At 43.2% G+C, this 24,694-nt stretch overlaps 1 protein-coding gene across 3 annotated transcripts in view; it reads right to left on the bottom strand.

The window, feature by feature from the left end:
* The window catches only part of KLHL29 (kelch like family member 29), a 415,619-nt gene that overhangs the window by 339,241 nt on the left and 51,684 nt on the right, over window positions 1-24,694 (bottom strand). The window contains exon 2 of one of the 3 annotated variants that reach the window (XM_075414912.1): window positions 11,011-11,117. The gene's annotated coding sequence lies outside the window, so the exon portion shown is untranslated. Of the gene's footprint in view, window positions 1-4,076; window positions 4,164-11,010; window positions 11,118-24,694 lie in introns of those variants that run through there. The other 2 variants (XM_075414911.1, XM_075414910.1) reach the window with 2 other exon arrangements.

Here is a 24,694-nt window from a genome sequence, read left to right as displayed (position 1 = left end):
GCAAAAAGAGGAGGAACTGGAAGCCACCATGCTGCTAGAAAGCTATGACCTAGTGGCCCTTACTGAAACTTGGTGGGATGAATCTCACGACTGGAGTGCAGCCATCGATGGCCACAGGATGTTCAGAAGGGACAGGCGGGGAAAGAGGGGTGGAGGCATTGCCCTCCACATCAATAAATGCATAGAGCATAAAGAGCTGTCTCTGAGGAGTAGCCACAAACAGGTTGAAAGCTTACAGGTAAGAATCAGAGACCGAGGCAACAAAAGGAACCTTGCAGTTGGTGCCTGATCCAGGCGAGCCTACTGACAAAGCCTTCTCCCTCCAGCTCCAGGAGGCTTCGCACTCGCAGGCTCTCGTCCTGCTGGAGGACTTCAACCACCCCAACATCTGCTGGAAGAGTAGCACAGCGAGAGCAGGCCATCCAGGAGATTCCTAGAATGCATCGAGGACAACTTTTTAAGCCAGGTAAATTGACACCCCTACCTGAGGGGATGCAATACGTTGCCTGTTGGTCACCAATGCAAGCGAGCTCACCATTGGCATCAGAATTGGAGGCAGCCTTGGCAGCAGTGATCACGCACTGGTGGAGCTCACAGTCCTGAGGGATAAGGGTCAGGTGAAGAGTAAAGTAAAGACCTTGAGTTTTAGGGAAGCCAACTTCCAGCTCTTCAAGGAGTCAGTCAGTAGGCCCCCCTGGGAAACGGTCATCAGGGACAGGGGAGCAGAACAGAGCTGGCAGACCTTTAAGGATGTATTCCACAGAGCACAAGAACTCTTGGTCCCCAGGTGTGAGAAGTCAGGCAAGGGAGGGAAGAGACCAGCATGGCTGAGTCAAGACCTGCTGGTCAAACTAAAGGGCAAGAAGGAAAGGCACAGGCAGTGGAAGCAGGGACAGGTATCCTGGGAAGAGCATAGGGATGCTGCCCGGTTGTGTAGGGAGGGGGTCAGGAAGGCCAAGGCACAGCTGGAGCTGGACTTGGCAAGGGATGCTAAGAATAACAAGAAGGGCTTGTACAGGTATATCAGCCAGAAGAGGAAGGTCAAAGAAAGCGTACCCCACCCTGCCCTGATGAACAAGACAACTGGCAAACTGGTAGCAATGGACAAGGAGAAGGCTGAGGTGCTCAACAACATTTTTGCCTCAGTCTTCACTGGCAGCCGCTCTTCCCACACCTCTCGAGTGCGTGGACCTCAAGACAGGGACTGGGTGAGCAAAGGCCCTCCCACTGTCAGGGAAGATCACGTTTGGGACCACCTGAGGAACCTGAACATACATAAGCCTATGGGACCTGATGAAGTCCATCCCAGAGTTTTGAGGGAACTGGCTGATGGAGTTGCCAAGGCACTCTCCACGACATTTGAAAGGTCATGGCAATCAAACAAATTCCCTGACTGGAGGAAGGCAAACACTGTGCCCATTTTTAAAGGGGATAGGAAGGAGGACCCCAGGAACTACCGACCTGTCAGCCTCACCTCTGTGCTCGGGAAGATCATGGAACATATCCTCCTATAAGCTCTGCTAAGGCACATGGAGGACAGGGAGGTGATTTGAGACAACCAGCATGGCTTCACCAAAGGCAAGTTCTGCCTGACCAACCTAGCGGCCATTTACAATGGAGTGACTAGATCAGTGGACAAGGGAAGAGGTATAGGATGTCATCTGTCTTGGCTTCTGTAAGGCCTTCGACATCGTCCCTCACAACATCCTTCTCTCTAAATTAGAGAAATACAGATTTGATGGGTGGACTGTTCGGTGGCTAAGGAACTGCTTGGATGGTCGCATCCAGAGGGTAGTGGTCAATGACTCAATGTCCAGATAGATGCCAGTGACAAGTAGTATCCCTCAGGGGTCCTTACTGGGACCAGGGCTGTTTAATATCTTCGTGACTGACCTACACAGCAAGACTGAGTGCACCCTCAGCAAGTTTGCAGAGGACACCAAGCTGAGTGGTGCAACTGACACACCAGAAGGACAGGATACCACGCAGGGGGACCTGGACAAGCTCAAGAAGTGGGCCCGTGTGAACATCATGAGGTTCAACAAGGCCAAGTGCATGGTCCCACATCTGGGTCGGAGCAACCCTCGCTATCAATACGGGCTGGGGGATGAAGGGATTGAGAACAGCCCTGCTGAGAAGGACTTGGGGGTACTGGTGGAAGAAAAGCTGGACATGAGCCACCAACAGGCTCTCGCAGCCCAGGCGGCCAGCCATATCCTGGGCTGCATCAAGAGAAGAGTAGCCTGGAGGTCGAGGGAGGGGATTCTGCCCCTCTGCTCTGGTGAGTCCCCATTGGGAATCCAGCGTCCAGCTCCAGAGCACTCAGCACAGGACAGACCTGGAGCTGTTGGAGCAGGGCCACAGGAGGACACAGCAATGATCCGAGGGCTGGAGCACCTCTGCTGTGAGGAAAGGCAGAGAGAGTCAGGGCAGTTCAGCCTGGGGAAGAGAAGGCTGTGGGGAGATCTTACTGCAGCCTTCCAGTACTTAAAGGGGGCTTATAAGAAAGATAAGGACAAACTTTACATCAGGGCCTGTCACGATAGGACAAGGGATAATGGTTTTAAACTAACAGGGGAGATTTAGACTGGATGCGAGGAAGAAATTTTTTTACAGTGAGGGTAGTGAGGCAGTGGCAGAGGTTGCCCAGAAAAGTGGTCGATGCTCCACCCCTGGAACCATTCAAGGTTAGGTTGGATGGGGCTCTGAGCAAGCTGATGCATTTAAAGATGTCCCTGCTCACTGCAGGGGGGTTGGACTGGATGATCTTTAAAGGTCCCTTCCAAGACAAAACATTCTATGATTCTGTGATCTCTAGGAGGGCAAGTCGCACAGGGTACATATCTGCACTAGCCGAGTTGATCCTATCAGCCAAGCTGTCTTAAACTGAGGTCCCATGGGGACTGGGAAGTGAAGCGAGGGTAGTAACTGTCCTCCTCTTTCAGCAACGAAGGAAAAGAGAGAGGTTTTTTGTATGCTTTTTTTTTTTAGCATCTTAAGTACAAACTATGGATTTACTCTTGCAGGAAGTGTAACAATATTCCTCTGTAATCCTCACTACACTTGCACTTAAAGCCATGTTTATTGTGGTAAATAACCCATACCAAATTCTTGCAGCTACAGCAGATGGGAGGGAGTCTAGTTTGTTTTGTTTTTTACTCTCCTAAAAGCCAGAACCTAAATATTTCAATTCTTAATATTAACTGTTTGCTTTAATAACACAAGTGGTCTCTCCTGCACATGGCAATAAACGCGTTAGAAGAGCCTGCAAAAGGGGACCAGGGAAATAGGTCTTCCACACAACTAGGATCTGTTCCCCTGATTTACACCAACAATTTCTCATTGTCATCACTAAATTAGAAAAAGCAGCAAAGAAATATAATGAAATTTCAGTATATAACAACAATTGACAACAATTTTAGCAACACTGCTTTGCCTGTGTAGGAAATGGATGGTTGAAGGGAAGAAGTCATTTTGCCATGTGGGAACCTTGAGCAGGTTAGTAACCCACTACTGTACCAGAGATGAATTTTTACAGTCAGGTTTATATCTTCAGATTCACTGAAGTGGAGATTTATTGCAACAAAAACAGAGAAAACCACTGGAGGGTTGTGTTGGAAGCGGAGCAGGACAAAAGGAAAACAAACAAAGAAAATACAATATTCTTGGATCTGCAGTGCAGCTCTGACCGATTCATTCCAAATGAGTTTGTGTTTCCAGTCTAAATTTATATGGCTCATAATACTACACCCTAAATCACACAGAAGTAAGATCTGGTGAAGAGTTAAGTTTCGCAGAATGCGTTTTGGATGAATTTCATCAGAAATAGCTCGAAATGCCTTTAAGAAGTATCATCTTAATGACATGCTTACTCTTGAGGGGAAATTTTGAGCCCTTCAGCAGAAAGCAATCTCACTGCAAGCAGGATCTCAATGGCTTTGAGCTACTGTTTATGCAGTGGCAGCCCTCTTTAAATCAAACGTGTTTACAAGTGTACTTGTTCCAAGTTGCCTGTGCTGGGCATCCCATTGCAAATTTATGTCCTCACGCTTTGCAGAGTAACCATGTCCACGTACCCATGTAGGCTGCCTGTGACCAACACGGACTCTTCCACTTGGCTAAATTTTCTCATCTAATGCAGGAAGTTAAGTGCCTCCTAGTCCTTGTGTGCGGAAGCTGCTCTGAAACAAAATGCGCAACAGTTTGTCTATAACACATGCATAAAACACATGTATGATGAGAAAATGTGTGTTAATTGATTCTGAAAAAGAACCACCACAACAGTCCACCATAGCAAAATGCTTACAGTAATGCCTACTGAATTACTCGTTCTGACCTCTGGTGATGCAGAAAACAGCATTTCATTCCTTCATAAAACAAAAAAAAAAATTGCTGTAACCTTTTTTTTTTAAAAAAAAAAAAGTTTAACACTGAAATTGTTCTTGCTCTAGCCCCGCTGACAGCGTTGGCTGTAGAGAAGAAGCTCGCTTGCAGAGGAAGCGGAATCTAAAAACAAAGTTGCTCTGACCTTAACAATAATCCTGTTTGCATATTACAGTACATTTTCCTACTGTAACAAGGCAAAGTCCCTTGTGTTCCGGTCAGAAAAAGTCATCTTCCAGTAAAAGCATACTGTGATCAATAACATTTTCTTAATATATTATATTATCTCTCACTGAAACACTTTTTCACTTGGCATTTCAGGCTGCCGAGTAGGGGAAATTCATGACAAAACTCAAGATGGTAAATGAGATACTGCAAATTAATTCCATCCAAGAGCAATCTTTTCGTTCGTGAACAATTTGACAAGGCTGTGTCGTCTGACTTCAGCAGAAGCTTTCTCAGCTTTCAAATATACATGAAACAGAAGAATCTGCTTCACCACCACACCAATCTTCACTTTAGCCTGCATAATTTTGTGTTGAAATACATTATAGTTTCAACAGCCAACTTTGAGACCAGAATTGGTGGGGCATACTTTAAATATTAGTTTAGAAAATAGACTCAGAAGTCTGCAGTATCAATTGCGAAATCCTATTTTCCAGGCACAGCCCAGAGCACAGCAGAGCACAGGAATCCCACACTTTTGAAGTGGTTTTGCCACCGAGTCGCCCACGATCTGACCCCGAAGAGGTCCGAGCGATGGAAATGCCAGCTGAAGGATCTCAGTTTGGTACCGGCAAAGTTCAGAGTGAGCTTTGTCACAATGGGCATTACAGTGAAGTACTCCATCCACGTGTCTGAAATTACTTTTGCTACGGCAAGTAGCAGCTTTATTCCCCGCCTGGAGGTAATGTCCTGCTGCAGGCTGAAGCGGTGACCCAGCGGCACGCAGCCGGGAGCAGAGCCCAGGCGCCTCGCCTTCCACGCAAAAGCCCATCATCATTTTTAGCAACAGCAGCTGTAGATCCAGCTGCATTACTGAGAGTAATTGGTGTTCAGCATGGTCCAGAAAGGCATGATCCTGCAAAAAGGCGGAATGCATGCAGATATTGTCAGTAGGATTACTCACCCGCACCCGATCTCAGCAAGATTAGGTGCAGAATCACTGCTGTATTAATATTTCAGCATAAGGAATAAGGGCCATGCAGTTGTTGAATATTTATGTTGCAGCAATGCTCTCTGTATGAATTCTCTAGCAGGAACATGTAAAGGCTGTACCCATACCCTGAAGAGTTTACCATCCAACACCCAATTAAAGAGATACTTTAGTATGTACCTGTTTTAAGCTCACAGGGCAGGCTCATTGACTAATTGTATTCCTACAGTGAAAGATGTCCTCAGTTTCTTTATCAAGACTCGTGTTGAAAACAACATAAAAGAAGTGGGAGAAAACAGATGAAAATTTAATTTACATCTGCAAATCCCAACATCTCATAAGATCAGAAACATGTAAAGGGCCAAACAACTCATCTACATAAGAAGTCATTCATAAAAGATAAATATCTTTTTTAATCGTAGAGGAAATGCATGCCGGGGAGATGCACAGCTGATGGAATAAATCCAAGCAGCAGCAGATACATTTGTGAAGAGAGAATGGGCAAAAATAAGATTGGTTCCACTGATAAGCAGGAACACTGATGACATTATAAGCAAACTGGATGGAAAGGTCAAAATAATCAAGGTTTTGAAGGACAGGACCAAGTTTGTGGGTTTTCTGGCTGGTGGGGTTTTTTTTTTGAAAAACAAAATAAATTAGGCAGCAAGTCTTCATGTAAATGAGCACTTATAAAACAGCCTTTCTAGGTGAATAATTTATTTTACGATTAATAAAATCTGCAATCTGAGTAACAACATTCTGATGACTTTTTGCCATTTGCAATTATCACTCATCCCGGCACCAAAACCTCATTATTATTAAAGCTGAAAAAAAAGAATACTTAACTGCTTTTATGAAAGGACTTAATTTTTAAAAGAATTCCAAGTTTCTAAGCCTTGTTTCTACTTCCAGATCTTGCATGTGAAAAATGAGGCCAACCTAGCAACCCTTGTGTAGGTCTCCTTCAATTTCCAACACATAATTTGGATAAAAGCATCTAATTTGTATGGTAACACAACACATTACAAAAGCATACTGCTTTGGTTTAAAAGCAGCCTACCAAGCGTATGGAGTTAGCGTAACCCCGTATAACTACAAGCATGTAGTTTATACTATAAACACAGTTTTTTTCTTCCTTTTTTATAGCAGTTTTCTCCCAAGGAACTAAAAGCATTTAACAGTTACCGTAGGACTTGCAGCACCCCTGTGAATAACAGTATAGAGTCCCCATTTTAACGGCATGGAAGCTGAGGTACAATTATTACAAAGGCTGCTACAGCAGAGAGAGGAACAGGAACCGTATCCAACTCCAAGCTCTGAGTAAATTCAGGCCTACCTGACATGTATTATCCACAGACAGAAAGGAACATACATATTTTTGTGTGGGCACCTACGGAGATGCTAATACAAGCATTGCCTGTGTCTCACTCCACCCTTGATGTAGTGATCCTTTCCCTGGTGTAACAGCACAGCACAATCAGTGCCCTGTTAAAAACCCTCAACAGTTTGTTAGACTCAAACGCACAAAAAATACTGCCTGATGCGTAGCTGCTCGACAAACATTGGTCCGAGCTCTTCATCAACACAGATCTCCAGTTTGTCGCGACTCAGTGGATGGCTGAAGGTCTGGAGCACGTGATGACCCAGACTCTTCCCTGGGCATGCAGTGAGAGAGGCAACAGGCGCAAGCTGGAAGAAGGGAAAATCTGGTAAGATGCAAGGAAAAAAAAATTCAGAGCGGGTGTTTAACCAGCAGATGGGCTGCCCAGGGAGGACGCAGAGCCCCTGTCCTCGGGGGTATTAAAGGACTCGCCTGGAGACGGGCACGGCCCTGAACAACCTGCTCTGCCTCTGCAGTTGGCCTGCTTTGAGCAGGAGACTGGACAAGATGACCTCCCAAGGTCTTTCCCAAACTGAATTATTCTACGAATATCATACCGGAGACAAGTGAGGTTATCCCTTTGTTTCCCTGCTGCATCCCAAAGCTTATCACAAATTCATACAAAAAGTGTAACCCCAGACTTCTGTGAGTAACTTTCTGCTTCACTCAGCTTGCTCCTTCTCCTGAAAAGGATGAAAATGAACGCACCAAACACTTTGCTTTCACCCACCTAAAAACTACAAAAATGAAAAGCAAAACGCAATCATTCTGTTCCAGCTTCTACACGCACGCAGCCGTTCGAGGTCTAGCTTTGAGTTTACACCCTTTCCTGACCCTCTCCTGCCAGGCAATACTCCAAAACGCAATCCGTCTGCCACGCGGAGACACCCACGCTTATTAAAATAACTGCACCGCAGCAACAGCTCTCCGCTTCATTTCAAATTCCTCCCTCCCCCCGCGCTTTCATAAAGAGGTGCTGCATATGGTGAAAACTAATTCAGTCTGAACCAGAAAAAAACTGGGGTTAAGTACTTCCTCAGCTGGAACACAAAAACTGCAACCACACGTGACTGTCACCATATACAAGGCTACAGTCAACAAGCATAAATACTCTTTATATCCTTCAGAAAATCTAAGCAAGTTAAAAGGCCTTTCAAGGGGAACAGCTGAGCTAGGAATACCCACAACCGGTGAAGACAGACAAATGCGTAACTCCCATGCGCAGCCCATTCCTAGAAGGCAAAGTCCGTCCTGGAATTCAAGCCCCTTTCAAACAACTTCTCACAAGTAACAGCAGCCTTGAAGAGGAAGCCTAGATGCAGCTGGCTTCTCATTTCCAAATTATTTTTTTTTTTCCCCTTTTGTTACAACTAGATCACAGCCCTGGCAGCAGAAACACCCGCAGGCATGCCATAACCTACCAGAGTAACTTTGCAATGGTTTGATATCCAGCCTAAGACTATCCTCAGCATTTCATGTTGATGTGACTAGGCGATGCTGCAACTTATCACAAGCCAGATTTGCTAGACATTCCCTACCAGAGAAAGCGAATTAAACTGTCACTCATCTCTGTATGAGTTGCTCTGATATAACTACTTCTTCATGAGCTGGACAACATTTCTCTGAATTAAAAACAAAACACTTTATTGCAAGTTAAAGTCTTCTTCCTCCTTCCTGTACATTTTCTTTTCCTTTCCACTTCTCTTACTTATTTTCTGCTCAGCTATTTTTCCCCCTGACTCTGTATGTTTAACCCTCTCTGCTCCACTTGCCCCCTCAACGCTTCCTTTTCCTCCCCTCCTTTGTAGATATAATCCGAGGAACTTGCACATGAGCTCCAGCCACCCTGGCCAAACAATTAATCATGATCTGAGCACTGAACTAGTGATGCCCTCTTGGTCCTTCCCTAGGGCCACTTACAAGTGAACCAGCCAGCAAAGCTTGCGGGAGCATAGGAACACGTCTCCCTTCCCCAAGGAGCATCTGATCAGCGTGTCAAGCTAAGGCTCAGACCGTATTCCTGAGCATCCCTCCCCTGGCCTCTCTCCCAACATACACGCTCTATTAAAGTATAGGAAAAACAGATATACTATTCATCACGAGGGCTACTAAAAGAAATAAGATTTGGAGGATGTTTGATTTAACTACAATTACAGTTATTGGCATCTGCAATTTGCAGCATTACACACACATGCAGGGACAAGCATAAAGAAGGAATATAACATAAAAGCCTTATTCATAATTCAGACTCAATTTCCAGCAACAGTTTCATATATGTATTATTATATTCACTATTTATGACTCTGTACTGGCAGCACAGAAAAAGGATTAAATACCCCCTCCCATGCACACTTGTACACACCCAAGCATACACACAATTTCCTGTTTTACTGTGATCATACTAATGATAGGAATTGAAAAAGATTTTTACATTATCAAAGCTACACTGAGAGCTTTAAGCTCAGGGAAATACACCTATTTCCAAGAGCAAAAGACTTGGAAACGGCCTTTCACTGTTTCCAAAGTGTAGATCAAACTCACTTATGGGAAAAGGCTGCCAGAAACATTACGATCAAGGTGCACTGGGGATTCTGAGATGTTCAACAGGGAATCCTGTGAAGGAACAGCAGACACTGGAAGGACTGCACAACAGTGTGTGAGAAAGATTAAAGAGATTAAAAATATGGAAAAAAAAAATAGGACCTGGTGGTCTTGGCAGGCAGCAAGGAGAACTTGAGCCAGCAACGTGCCCTTGCAATAAAGGCTAAGTGCATCCATCCTGGGCTGCGTTAGCCAGAGCACAGCCAGCAGGTCCAGGGAAGCGATCCTTCCCCTTCACGCAGGGTTTGTGAGCCCTCCAGAACAAGGCAGCTTTGACATACTGGAGCAAGTCCAGTGGAGGATATTGGTGGCTGGAACACAGGCTGAGCTCCTACAGACCTCACTGTGTTTTCCAGTTCGCCAAAGGGAAGGTGCAGAGAAGACACATTGAGCCTATTCTTGGAAGGGTGCAGAGATACGGCAAGCAGAAAGCAGCTGCAACAATGAAAATTCAGATTACAGATGAGGAAAACATCTTCCCTGAGGTGGTGAAACACGCAACAAGGCCCAGACAAAGTTTTAGAGGCTTCATCCTTGGAGTCATTCAAAACCCAGCTGGACGCAGCCCTGTGCGACCTGCTTTAGGAGACCTTGCTCTCAGCAGGTGGTTGGACCAGATGATCTCCACAGGTGCCTTCCAGCCTGAATTATCTCACAAATCTACATATCTGGTTGGGAGAAGCCAGAAAGCTGGTCAAAGGAGTCCAAGAAAGATACCACACAGTACCAAGGGCCAGGATTAGCTCCATGAAGAAAAAAAACCAGAGAAGACTGCAAAAAGAAGCTAACAAAGGGGTGAGGCAAGAAATATAGCAGGTTAAAAGAGAAGGTGGAGGCAGAGGAAGAGGCAAAAAAAAGAAAAACCGAATCTGTATCCACTAAATTACACTTTCCTCCACTAGCTGGGAGGTGAAAAATCCCACAAGAGTGATTTAACAATTAAGTATTTAAGTTTCTTCTGATGTGCATAGTAGAATTGGGTAAAAGAGGGAATCAGTTCTTTCTTTCCCCTCCTCCTGCCCCCAAGAAACCAACTAACCTTTAAGCTCCCTTTTCCAAATATTTATACTTCATCTTGCAGACTTCACAGATATTTATAACTACGTACATTATGAAGAATGTTTCATTTGTAATATAAAAATACATGCACATTTAGAACTCAAAATGTTCACTATACCCAAAGAAGAGTCTGATAGCTTTTTATAACTCTAGAAGATACAGGCCTACGAATCTGTACACATACAAACACTGCTACCTCTTGGATCTACACCACCAAATTCAAATACTCCTGATCGGGTTTACAGCATTAACATTCATCCTCCTACATTATTCTTCTACTGTAACACAGATGCTCTGTTGCACATACTCTGATAGGGACTTGCTGCAGTTGCTGAAAGAGAAAGCGCAGCCCAAACTGCCTTCATGTAAGCAAATAAGAGACCACGAAAGAAAAACAAACCACAAAAAGAACAGGCATCTGCACACTTACCCTGTGATATCCAGAATCCGTATCAAACTCAGCCTCAGGTGTAACAGTCAGTAAACAGGACAGCAAACCCTCGCATTTAGCAGGAGGTTTCTGGGAAGCCAGATTACCTAGAAAGAGTTGAAAAGAGTTGTTTTAATACAGGCAGATGAAGTCACCTACACTTCATAAGAGCAGGCTTCTAATGAGCCACAGCACAAGAAAAAACAAACAGCTGCACAATAAGAGATGTTACACACCACCATGATCGGCATGAAGAATTTAATCCCCTGAAGGTGACAGAAATCTGTTACAAATCATGGAGACTTAGATGCTGGTAGATACTTAGGGTTTAGCGAAGAACATCTAATACCCGAGATAACATGGTGTTAACCCTCTAATCAAGGATGCAGAGGAGACCAGAAAGAACACGATATTTTGCTTAATTAGTTGCTATCAAAGAGACGATGAGTTCAAGCACTTGCAAAACAAGGCAATCCAAGATTATTTAAAAGTTTAACAGCATTCTAGAGTCTTTGGTGACATAGGGTTTGCCCATGAAAAAAATAATCCCTAGAGATAAATTTAAAGAAATTATCTCATTTTAATGCTCAGAGTAAAATGACTATTCATTAAAGCGAAGCCGTTTTATACCCATGTTCTCCATCTCAGATGTAATATATATGGAAGTAATCTTTCTGACCAGAAATGGCATGGGATCCTGCAAGAATGAACTGCTGTCATTACCAGCAAATCAATACAATGTGTTTTTTTAAGTGGATATAACAGTACCTATTGATCTCATGTTTTTAGCACTGGAGTTTCAGTTTCTACAAAGAAGATTCTTGCAATGACAAGAGAGCTGCATACAAAGTAACTGAGTTGATGCAAACCAATTTGAAGTTTACAGTGCACCTTCCTTAATGCAATCAGGGTTTCCCTCCCACTACCTCAGCTTAAGCTTTTTTCATTTTATAGAAACTTTATTTTGTGTAATCATAATAATTTTGAGGTGGTAGACTAACACTTCACTAATCCTACCCGCAAGCTGTAGAAAGTTTACTATGCAAAACATCTCCTTGGAATATATCTCCCTATCCTGCTGGCGTGTTACTGCAGAACAACGGGATGACTTTTGCTATGTTTAAATAGCCTGACCAAATAATTTCTCTTGTGAAAGCCCAAAACTGGCTCAGTGCTGAAGAGCTTGCAATCCAAAGAGGTGCTGTGAAGTTGAGGATGGTAAAGGAACAGTGAACAGAAGCACATGGAAGAACTAAATAACTTATCCGAGGTCACTTGGTGGATCAGTCAAGTAACGAGCTCCATCAGGTCATGCTCTACTCCAAGAGAATTTTAGTAAACTGGTAAATTCTTACTGTATTTCTGCAGATGAGGCATATAGCCACTTTGGCTTGACGAGCTGATCAAATGGCTCATCCTGCAATGAATCATCTGTAATGAGAGCTGGCTGGAAGGCAAGATGTGCCACCACACAGAGGAAGAAAAAAAAAAAAAGATCAGACCACTATTAAAAAAAAAAAAAAAGAGTTTAAAGGGATGGGATTGGGGCCAGCTGACATCCCAAAAGTAACCTCATAACACAAACAGACAAAACACAATTTTCAGTCCTCACTTCATTCAAAAAAAACAGAGCCCTGCTCCACTACTAGCCAGCTGCAGGTCAGTTTCTCGAAAATGTGAAGCAAGATAAGACAAGGAAGAAGCACATGCAAGGCCTGGGGAAAGTGCGGATATAGAAACATCTTGTCCACATTATCCTCCATCACTCCTGTCCTCTGTCATACAGAGCTCCATCCTCCTCCTCAGCCTGCTTTGTTTACAGGGGTAGACACATTTTGAATTAAGTCTTTTCAAATAGCTGGTCTACTACTTTATCCATTTAACGCTTCTTGAACGCGCTGTTGAGACATTTCAACTGAGTATTTCTGACTTGCACGACATGACTAAAGAATTTAGCATGGACTGCCTGAAAAAGCTCAAACAAAAACAGGATCTTTTTTTGTTTTGCTTTTTGTTTGTCAGAAAGAGCACTGTTTTCATTAAGCAGTTTATGGAAAGGAAAGAAAAACTCTAGGGAGTCATTTCTCCTTTACATAGTGACTCATCGCATCGTAGTTACCCCATCATCTCATCTCCTAGGGCAACACCAGGCCAGAGCTGCACAGGAAGATTTCCTTAGGGAAACATCCACTTTTCAAAGCCATCTCAGGACTCTTGTTCCAGGACCTTGCAAAACAGAAGAAGAGCCTTTGATAGTAACAGAAAATAAAACGGGTTTCTGATAGGGAAGAAGCCCGAGAGGCCAATGAGAGTTTTACATGAAGGAAACTTTTTTCTTTCCCACCTCAATAACGAAAGGCATGAAGAATATTTACAAAGTGTGTTGTTGACTCCAGACGGCAGTGCCATAGGGAAAGGCAAAACAGACCTCACAGCTGGAGACAGGACATCTGAAGAAAATAGGATCACAAGAAAATAAAGGAACAACAGAAGAAATAAACCATCACCATGAAAATGGTACACAAAGACAGGCTTAAGTTCAGAACCCGTTTTCTTGTTTCTGGATGTGCAGTCCCAAAAAAGTGTCAAAATTATTACTCGGGGCAACACAAAGACACGATTAATGGTCTTTACTATTTGATGTACTGCAATTTACATTACTTACTAGCATTTAGGTGCGTTTTTCTTCCCTCACTTTAGAAAGTCTTGGCCGTTTATAGGAAAGGCTTTTAATCTCACCAAAACTTTACTGCAATTGCCATCAAGGGGAAACGTGGAGACCAACGCCAGCCAGGCAGTTCTGAACCACTAAAATAAAATACTGAAACTGGAAGAGGCAGAAGCACAGCAAAGAGCTTTAAACACCAAAGCCAAGAGCTGCCATCTCTCATCAGTGGACTATCTGTAAGCGTAAAGCCTCAACTCCCTGCATCAACACTTAGGAAGTTGAAGGTACCTAACAGAAGCCTGTAGCAGCAGCCCCGTCTCTCCTTTGGGAGCCTAACAACCTCAAGACAGACAGCTCGTATATCCTATATTGTACCTAAGCTTCTAAATTAAACGACTTGAAGCAACCTGATGGAAACCAAGCATCTCCTTTAGATATTGCATCGTTGCAGCAAGCTTCATGAAGTGGGCATCTTCTTCAGCATAAAGCCAGCAGCAGGCCAGACAAAACACAGTATAGTAAGTATAAGCCCTCATCAGCACAGGCATCTTCACAAAGGGACAGAATAATCAGAAGTGTCTTTGGCTCAAAAGACCTGGTCAATGAGAAGCAGGTCTGGATCTTTTGGGGAAAGCAGCTATACCAGCTGGAGTCCCCCCAACTTCAGCAGCTCTGGGTTGGACAAAGCAGAGTTACCCTGCACCAGCAAACAAGCAGATATGGTGACAGCACAAGCAGCTGACGGAAAGCTCAATATGCTTCAGCTTTAAGTAAATAGGAAAAGGGGTCTCCAACAGACAAGCAAGGACGAGGGGGAGAATGATTTCATATGATGTCCAGTCAAACCCACAGTTTTCTTATGCAGCAGGACACCGTTTCAGAGCTTCTCTGTTAAAGATGAAGTATCCAAGGTTAACACAGCAGATTAGCTCATCAACCAAGAGATGCCCAGGGTGTAAAAAGCATATGCAGATTTAAACAGCATCCTCCTTATCTAAATTAAGGTGAAGAGCAGGCAGCAACAGCTGGCAACTCAACACTGCAATGAGACACGGTTCCAGAGCTCCCCTGAAGTGGAGATCACCCAAGGGCCTGCAGCAGAGGCACACAACATGGACCTCAGGGAAGATGCAAGGCATCAGACAGCACCTGCCCACAGCATCTCGCTTGTAGTTGAAAAAAAGGTATTTGGAAAGGAAGAAGGATAAAGCCAAGGACATGGAGACAGTTATCGTAGGTTAATTAATCAGAAAAAGTTTAACACAAAAATATTCTGTGAAAGCCTGCCCTCGCAGACAAGCTATAAATCAACTGTGAAGCACGAAGGGCTTTAAGATTGCCCTTTACAAGCTGCTCTGCACTGCAGACACGACCTCTCCCATGTCAGGTACCACAGCTTGGGGCAGGGGCTGAAGTAAGGGAACAAAACACTCGGAGGCACAGCTGGAGCACGCTTTCTTTGCAAATAAACAAGGCAAGGAAAAGCAAATCAGGAAAAAAAGAGACTCCAATATAAGGAATAAACACTGACTAGGCACGCTAAGTAGATGTTTCATAAGCAGTAAAAGAAGGGTGCTCACAGGCAAGGTATCTTGCCAATCAAAATCAGTCGCTCTGCAAACAGCCGAGCTTCGCAGAACCGGGAAGCCGTACGGACACGGGAGCTGGGTACAGACTGACGCACCCAAAGCTCAGTGCTGCGCAGGTTCGGGAGTACTGCTGTGCCGCCCCAGTTATCCTCAGTGTATCTTGACTGGGGCTATCCCAGCTCTACAACGAAAATCTCTGTAACGCCTGGTGTGACCTGATGTCCTAACACTGCCTGAAACCAAGCAAGGGGGATGAGAAGGTAGCGATTACAGGGCACAGGAGAAACTAGAGCCAAGCATTGCAGACCGGGATAGAAAAAATGCAACACAGGGCTGGAACTGAAGGCTGCATTCATTTTCACAGCCCCACTTGATGGGAAAGAGTGACTGCTCTGCATGGTGATGCCCACAGAACACTATTGTGTATGTTGACCCTAATTTATGATTTCTTACAGAATTTACAGATCTCTCTTCCTGAAGTGACAACCAGTCAATTGCTAATTTGCAGACTGAAACGCTCCAAGGTCTGCAGACCCCAGAACAGTTGCAAGCCAAAAGATTCTGAAATGCTTAGGATAAAACCCAGCAATGCTGCTGGTCTTCGTCAAGGTCCAAAATAATTTAAGCAACAACCACTGAGACTAAGGAGTCACCCAAGCAACATGCCCAGAGAAGAGGATGTCTGCACATGCCTGAATTGCAATTTATTTTATATAAATCTTTTAACATCAACACATGAGAGCATCACTAACAACTCTGGGTTCGAAATTATAATTGCTGGATTCCTAAGACTACTTGATATGTTTTAGTCCTAATGTTTCTCACAATCACACTCCTCTCTCTGAAAGCAGGCTGGGAACTATTAAAATCTCTTCATCAAAGATTTAGACAGGCTGACAGTAACCCTGAGGTTATTCTGTGTAATACTTTGGGAAAAGTCCCCCGCACTCCAGTGCTGCCCTGTGCTTCAAAGAGTTAAGCTGGGGAAAGGGAAAATAATTTCAGCTCCGTACACCTCTGTTCCGTTACGTCAACGAATTAACTCCTCCTATGACATTACGTAGCTTTTGAGAAAACATTTGTGGTTTAGAACTGACTGTTCAGTTTGCATTCCTGCATGGATAATCACTTCTTTAAAAGGAAGTACACATCAATAATATTCATGGGGAGCTTTATAAAAGCTTGGCAAACATTTCTGACAAAACAAAAAACTCAAACAGAAGGATTACTCATGAAATGCTACATCAACAACTCTTTTGACAGGCATCTGGATTATGCTGCTCTTTAAAAGGGAAAAACAAAGACGTCACTTCAAAGTTTAAATGGAAACAGTGAAATGTGCCATTAAAAATATCAGATCATAAACACAGCTATTTTTGCAAACTCAAATGCAATGAGCAATTATGACAAAGTTTGGCAAGGTAATTTACAGACGCTTTTTTTCAAGGTATACTTTTAAAACACTGCAAGATGTACAGAGATCACAGATTAGGAGTGAGTTTATAGACCTCAAAGATCAGACATCCAGCATTAATGGTCTATCCAGTCTCCTCTTTCTCTTTAAACAGCCTTTAGTTGATGCTCTAAATTAAGTTCATGCATACACACCTGCCCAACTGAACAAAACTCCAGAAGAAAATACAGACAGACACTTCCTCAAGGAATGTATTTCACCATCCTGCCCCTAAACCATGTTAAACAGAACTGCATTATCCAGACAACGTTAATCTCTGTGTTATTCTTTAGCAGGACTCATGACCAGATGACTGCAATGATATAAATAGGAATCTCTTACTCATTCTAATTTTATTTAACTTTTATTTCCCAGGAGAAGCTCAAGGAAAGCTACCGAGATGTGTGGAGTTCAAAAGAGATACGCAAAATACTCACACACAAAAAGACACTGCTGAAAAGACCGCTTATTCAAACGAATGCAGAGTTCTAACAGATCTGCCACGTTCAGTTCAAAATTGTTCATCCAAATAGCGAGGTTTCTTTGAAGACAAATACATACAGTCTAGTAAAAGGGGTAGCTTTCCTTAAAGCGGAGTCAGCTTCTTCACAATTCATTGAAGTCCACCGGCTTTGCTCGAGATTCAACGAAGGTAACAGGCAAGTACACATGTTGAAAGGTCTTTTATTTCTTTACTGAAGCAAAGACTAGCAAAGATACCTTCTGCTGAAACAGGTTGAAGGCATCAGGACTAAAAGGCTGAAAAGTTCTAGGACAGCTTGACTAACATCTTCCCAACTCCACTGCTTCACCAAAGCAGCTGGAGAGACTAGTGTTCAAAGCACTGAAGCATTTGAGGCTGAAAAGACCTCAACTGCTTTGACATCACGAGCCAACTTTCTGCAGTTTAAGGTCTTTTCCAAATTTTTGTCAAAAAAGCCAACAAAAAAAAAGCAGAAAGAGAAAAAACCTGCTGGTTTTCCATTTGCAGATGGTTTTTAACAGGAAGTCTTCTTACTCTTCTAGTCAGACTCTCCGGGACTGCCATGGAGTCAGGTAACAACCAGCTGCAGGTGACATGAGGGCAGCCACATCGTGCCTTCTGTAGTGCGGGAGGAATGCCATCGGGCAGCTGGAGAGCAGCAGGACAGGAACAAGCTGCCGCAAAAGAGCCAGGGCAGTGGCAAAGTAAGTACCTAGCTCTTCAGAGTCTTCCATGTCCCTCCTTGTCTTACGTGAAGCCTTGCACAACACAAAGACAGGCCAGAGAACTGCACTTGGTTCACGATGCAGCAGCAATAGCAGGGATGAGGGGGAAAAAACCTAACAGCTCATCCTGTTGGGTCCGACGCTGCAAACCGGGAAGGGAGTGCACAGTATCATTAGCTCCGAAAGAACAGTCTGTGCTTGAAAGGGCAAAAGCAACCGTTTCTCTTACGATCTGAACTAACACTGCCAAGAGAAGGCAAGATCTTTATGCAATGTTTAGGTGCAAAGTAGTCGGAAAGGTAAAAATACACCCAAGGTGATAACGCTGCTACAGCATGATACAGCGAGCAACATACTGCATCGCATAAAAGGTTTTCAAAGCTCTAAGTGTCCACCTAAAGAAGTTACCCCTTTGGGTACAGAGGGACTGACAGAAGTCACCTCTGATTCCTCAGTTTCCATTTTCTCTCAGACTCATTTTGGACTGACAAGTTGACCACAGCAGGGGAGACCCTATTCTATTCACGGGGACCAACACATTGTTCACTCACTAGATAATACTAGTGGTCCCTTTTTGGCCTTAGTCCGATTCTGTTGCACATTATAAGGCACAGAACTCAATTTCTTGTCTTGTGCAGGAAGAAGAATAAAAATCCTGTCACGATTACCAAATTTCTAGTGATGCCTTGGGGGTGTTGGTGAAAGGTTTTAGTGATCAATTATTCCTGCTGTGAATATCTATTTGTTTTTTCTATTATGAATTCTCTTGGCTTTCATTTCTGGACAACAAATCTTGCTATATTTTTGTCCAACAGACTGAAGACTCTTCCTTCCTTAAAATTTCCCATGTAGAAAAGCTAATTAATTCTTTCCTTCTCTTGGATTAGTGTAACAAATGATTGCAAGAAATCCCAGTGGCTTAAAAGCATGTCTTCCCATCCCTTTGCCACCATCATCACTCTTCTACCATCTCTCCCCATCTCATCAACCTCCTTGAGGTGCAGACCGACCTGAAGAGAATATTCTGGGAGCAGTATGGTCAGACCCAAATTTAGCACAGCCTCCCTGAAGTTCTCCTCTGGATGTAAGCAGAGATTGCTGACACAGGCAACATAATGTCTTTGTCCTACAAGCTCACGTTCCCCTGCCGCTGACTTGGGGTGGAACAATAGCACCCTCCTCCTCTCCACTGCCTTCAGGGGGAGCCTGGGACAACTAGTTTAGAGTAGAACACCAAATTGTGAATGGCTGAAGTTTGGCAAGCTCAATTCCCATACCCCACATGCCAAATCAAATTATTTTGCCCTAGTTTCTTAATCAAAATGGTGTCACCAAGTCAATTGCTTTGTAGAAGACAAATATCAAACTTACCATCACATTATAAACACTTAATAGATATCAAGTTTGCTTGACAGGATCTATTTTTTATAAGCTCATGTTCATTGGCATTAATTGTATTTCTCTTACTCAATGCTTTATCAGCTGTCCCATTCATTATACCCCAGATCAATATTAGAATGACAACACTCAGAAGGTCACACCTTTGAGGCACAGATCTTGGCCACTTTTCCAAAGCAATGAACCCAATGAACCAAACTGTCAGAGCTGACTGCCACTATCGCACTGGCACAACGGAGCTCATCATCTCCTCTCTCCACCTCCCAATTATAACACACATCTGTAGCTTAATTTGTCATCCCCAAAGAACCAGCAGAATAAACAGATCAGTTACAAAAGATCCCCTTTAGAGGAAAGGGAAGAAAGCAAGCGAAGAGAGAAGAGGAAGCGTGGGAGGTAAGCAGGTTATAGTCAAACTTTTGATTCCATGAGAATAATTAGAAAAAGAAGCAATTCCTTCACAGTGAGAGTTTGCTCTCCTGATGTAAATTGTTGATTTTAGCACATATGACCATCACAGAATTCATTCAATTGCGTGAGGAGATCATGCTGTTAAAATTGAGCTGCTAGATTTAATTTAAGAATTAGGTTATACAAAAGCATAGGGTTTAGGCTCTTTACATATGGTGCTGAGAAACTTTCATCAGTGGGTAGTCTGAGAGCTAACCTTCCCCAAGAGGAGTCAGCACTGCTTGCAATCATCTAGATGCCTACATACGAGATAGGGGGAGGGAAAGCATTTTCCTAGAGGATTCGTATTTTCCTGGTAATCGCGTATTTTAAGTTGCACACTTGGTGGGTGGCACATCAGTGCTACTTCCAGTACCTCCCAATCAGCAAGCTTCCTCAGTAAGCTTGGTGGACAGTCTCCACGCAACTGCTTCAAATGAGGCATCACAGCAAGTCGTTTCACATCATTAGGTTACCACCACCTTCATGATGCTTTGACCGTATCTGGAGAGACATGACTATTTCAGGTGAAGAACTGCAGTGCTTCCCTCGACACACTTGTTCACAGCTCTGACTAAAGCACATGCAAGTTCTGCAGCTACACCAACAGCAGAGAGCTTGCTTGTGTCCTACAAACCAGCAGTCAGGAAGGTATTCATTTTTAAGAAGTCAGATAGCACCCATGGAGAAGACTACTGCTATTTGTCTTACAGCCCCAGGCAGTGTCCTGCAGCCTGTCATCAAAGGCTTTGAATAAGGCTATCACACACCCATCTCCTGACACGGTGAACATGCCGGTAACAGAGAGCATGCGCCGCACTCATGCTCCAGCCCCAGGGACGCTGCTGTTTAGCCGCAGTTTTCTCCTCACCGCCTAACAGTGATGTCAGGACTGGTACAAAGGCCTTCTCCACAGCTCCAGCTCTCTGATGGGGTCAGGACTCCAGATGCAAGCTCTTCAACTCATGTAACACCTCCATTCAAATTCTCCTCACTCACTGTCTTCTCTTATGGTCCTCATTTGTCATATGCATAACTTGGAGACTCTCAAAACCCTGACTGCCTTCATGCACTTAGTTCAGACAACTGCCTGGTCCTACACCACTTTGACAAGCTACAGAACCTGAATGCTGTGCTACAAGTACATGCTGTCGAGGCAAAGGTCCATCAAAATTGTTTTGCCATGCTGCATGGCCTCTGCAACCACTCAGATTCAGGAGATGTGCAAGGCCCATGCAAAATAATTAGGCTTTGTTACAGTCCAGGACAAACTAAATGAAAATGTCCATGCTTCAAAGATTTCAAACATGTTGGTCTCTCATGACCCACCAAATGGGGAAATCAAGTTACCAGTATAAAAGAAAATGCTTATTGTCTCATGTTTAACCAGTTCTTCCTTCCTTTGCACCAAATCCGACTGGGTGTGTCACCACATTAGTTACTAACTTCTGACTACATTACTGCAATTCTCACGGAAACGTGGGCATGACCCAATGGGAAAAAGTCAATTTGATATCTCATGCATGGAGGTTACAGCTTGACACCGGGCCCTCACCGAGGTGCAGGTAACATGAGCACCCCCTCACCTTCAGAGAAGGGCAGTCTTGTTCCAATTTCCAGAACTGTGGCTGAAAAAATGGCCATTTTAATCAAACCATCAGTGACAGCGCAGGATCTTAATCTATAGCTGAGTCTATACGGGTCTCTGTTCAGGACTTAACACACAGCTCACCTGTTTCTCTGGACTCTTTCTCCCAAACTACAATAGACAGCCCCAGAATTAATCTTTATGATTGCAAGAGTAACTTCTCGCCATGAGAACAGGGTGGCCATGGGTTATTAATGAGGGCCCTCATCAAGTGCACATTCAGTCCAAATCGTTTGCTAAAAAGTTATCCTCCTATAGGCTATATAAATACATAATACATCTGCATTAACCTGTGTGACACTTGAAGCAGCCTTTCCAGCAATCTGCCCTACTTTATCTCCAAAGTAGACTCTTACACCTCATTCGAGTGAGTGAGCACACATTTTAAATAATGATGAGATACTCCAATTTTCACATTTTCATGGATGCAGTGTTAAATTTATTTGTAATAGGATCATCTATTATCTGTCAGTACTGAGCAAACCAGGTGAGAAAAATAAGGTTAGTAGTAGATTATCTAGAATTTTGATGAAAATTAGCACAAGGTAAATGGAGTTGTTGAAAACAAAAAATGTTGTTTGTTGATTGCTTAATACAGCCTGCTTTGACTTAAGTTATTTCTAATATGAGATCAGAACTTCTTGGCTTTTTTTGTTCAAAAAAGCTTTCCTCCACCCATACCATTTTATGAAATACTTAATCCACTGAAGCATTTTTCTTACCGTAGACCTGCTTACTTACACCAGTGCCTCAGAGGAAGAAGAGGAGATAGTGTTACCAACTCATGAGAAGGGTGTTGAAGCTGGGAGTTTCACCCACGTGAACCTGACTTTATGGCTTCTATGCAGGCAGATATGCTATCCTTTATCCAGCTGCCCCACAGGTTACAGGCAGAGCTGGAAGGCTGGAATCTCTCCTTGTTCATCTTCTCATCTCTAGGCTAGAAACCGATGTGAACAAAACCCAGTAAGACTTACTGCCCCAAGGTTTTCCTACCTTCTAAAGCAGAGAAGCCATTCCTTCTTTGAAACAAGAAAAATCAGCATATATTTGTGTGCACATCTGGGGATTAGCAACACAGTCAGATTACAGACCACTACAGTGCTCAATACAGCAGCATCTTCTAAAAGCAGACAGCAGAAACACCTGGTGGTAAGGATGGCACCTCCCCATAGCTCACTTGGTCTATTATCCCTTCTTCACTTCCCCAAGCATTCAGGTGTGAGTTTACTTCTTAAAGGCAATCCAGCTCAGGTCTGTGGCAAGAGGACACATTATTAACCCCTGCTGCCTGTTTTGATACCACAGCACAAGGCTTCTGCAGTAGATGCCTTCAGCACCACTGCTGAAGGATGTACTGGAATAGCTGCTACGTGCCAACATGTTAACTGAGGAACTGACATTTGCTTCGCCAGATCCACCCAAAGCTTGCGCTGGCCAAAGGACATCAGCAGAAAGCGGATGGGGAATCAACACTGGGGGGAGGACAGGTCTTCTGCTAAGTTACAAGTGGAGACAGTGGAAACAGTATCTAAATATACCCACACGGTCTTATCTTTGGTTTGCTTACAATATATTGAAGGATGGGGGAAAAAATGTAACCGAAAAGAACTAGATAGCAAATGGAAACATTCTAGATGTCCGCTAAATGGACATACTCTTACCAGAGAGTAAAATGTTTTTTTCCCCCATAAGAAAGCATAAACAAATCCATACTAAGTTCATATTAAAATAAATATTTCTGTTATATGGGATTAAAACGCAAGAATTTCAAATTTAATTTAAAACATGAAGTATTAAAACTTAGGTTTAATATAAAGGTGTAAGCCAACTAAGGTTTAAAGAAAATGTTGAATGATATCCGTGAATTCTCTTCAAGGTATTAGTAAAAAGACACCTGCAAATTATACAAAAAATATCCATGGAAGATCTCCTTGCCATCTAAGGTCAATTCAAGCATGTTTATGTGTTTAAACACTGTAAAGCTCAAGTATATAGCTATATTATTACTTTTATGACTGCTTAAGTGCTAGAATTTCTCTTCCTTCTGTAACCTTTGCCAAGAAGTCAGATTTTTCAGCCTTGGCTGTCCAGAACTACATTTTTTGTTTGTTTGCTTCAACACAGCCTGCAGTTACTCAGGAAGTATTTTCTTTACTGGGACCAATTCCCTGAAAACAAAACCAAGAAAAGTTAATTTCTCAGTCACAGGCTGGAAAAAGAGAACGAAGTGGAAGAGAAAGATATCATAGCTTAATATTATAGCTTTGTAGGCATGGGGCCATATAATAACAAGTTTAGGTCCCTAGAAGTACACACAAGCTTTTTTGGAAAATCTCATTACAGCACTTAAGTGTGTGGACACCAGAAGTTTGTGTATATATAATTCTCTACATACACACACGTTATGGGTTAGGTAGTGACCAAAAGAGGAGATTAGTATCCAACACACAGTTTTGGCAAGCTTACACCCATGGTACCAACGCTTTAAAGGCCACTTCTTTGTGGATTCTTCTCTACTCAGCCTGAAAGCTTTCAAGACTGTTGCATTTTCATAGGTACCAGAACTGTGCTAGTCGGAGTAGCGAGGTTACAATCTGGCTCTGCAATCCAGAAACTAAACAAAGCAGCACCCAGACACTGCTAAGGATCCACCTTATTTTGCTCTGCATAGAACACCAAACCACCTCATAAAAAGAGGCAGCGTAAGATACTGCCTGTAGGTAGGACGCACGAGAAACCAGGGAGCACTACAGTCTCTCATCCCTCCCAGGCGTATCCCAGAAGCAGGGACCAGACCCTGGCCTGTGGTCCAGTGAAGCATAACCATCAGCTCTGCCTCCTTCTGCATCTCTCCCGTCTCTACTCAAAACAAGGAGCTCCGCTGATCGTAGGTGTTCAGAAAAATACCCAAAGTGCGGCTTGCCATCAATTAATTAATCTGTTAAAAATTTAATAAAGCTACAATATTTATTACTTCAAGAATACAAAGCTTTAAAACCTAATAGTGTGCAGAGATAAGAGTATATTATTATGACTAGTAGACAGTAGTATAAATTTAAGATATTTAGTGGCAAGTCATAACATTTCAATTATTACTAACAGAAGATTATTATGGAAATAAGCTATATGTAATACAGAACACTAATAAATCAATTACTTCAATGGGTATTCCTTGTTTTAAACCCTAAATAATTTAAATCCTAAAGACGGCAGTCATTTTGATTTGGAGCATTTTACCCTGACATACACTTCAAGTAAAAATGGGG

Source organism: Opisthocomus hoazin, chromosome 2, assembly GCF_030867145.1.
Source record: "Opisthocomus hoazin isolate bOpiHoa1 chromosome 2, bOpiHoa1.hap1, whole genome shotgun sequence".
NCBI classification, from domain to species: Eukaryota; Metazoa; Chordata; class Aves; order Opisthocomiformes; family Opisthocomidae; genus Opisthocomus; species Opisthocomus hoazin.
The sequence above is the reverse complement of the archived record's forward strand: the minus strand, read 5'-3'. Positions and strand labels throughout refer to the sequence as shown.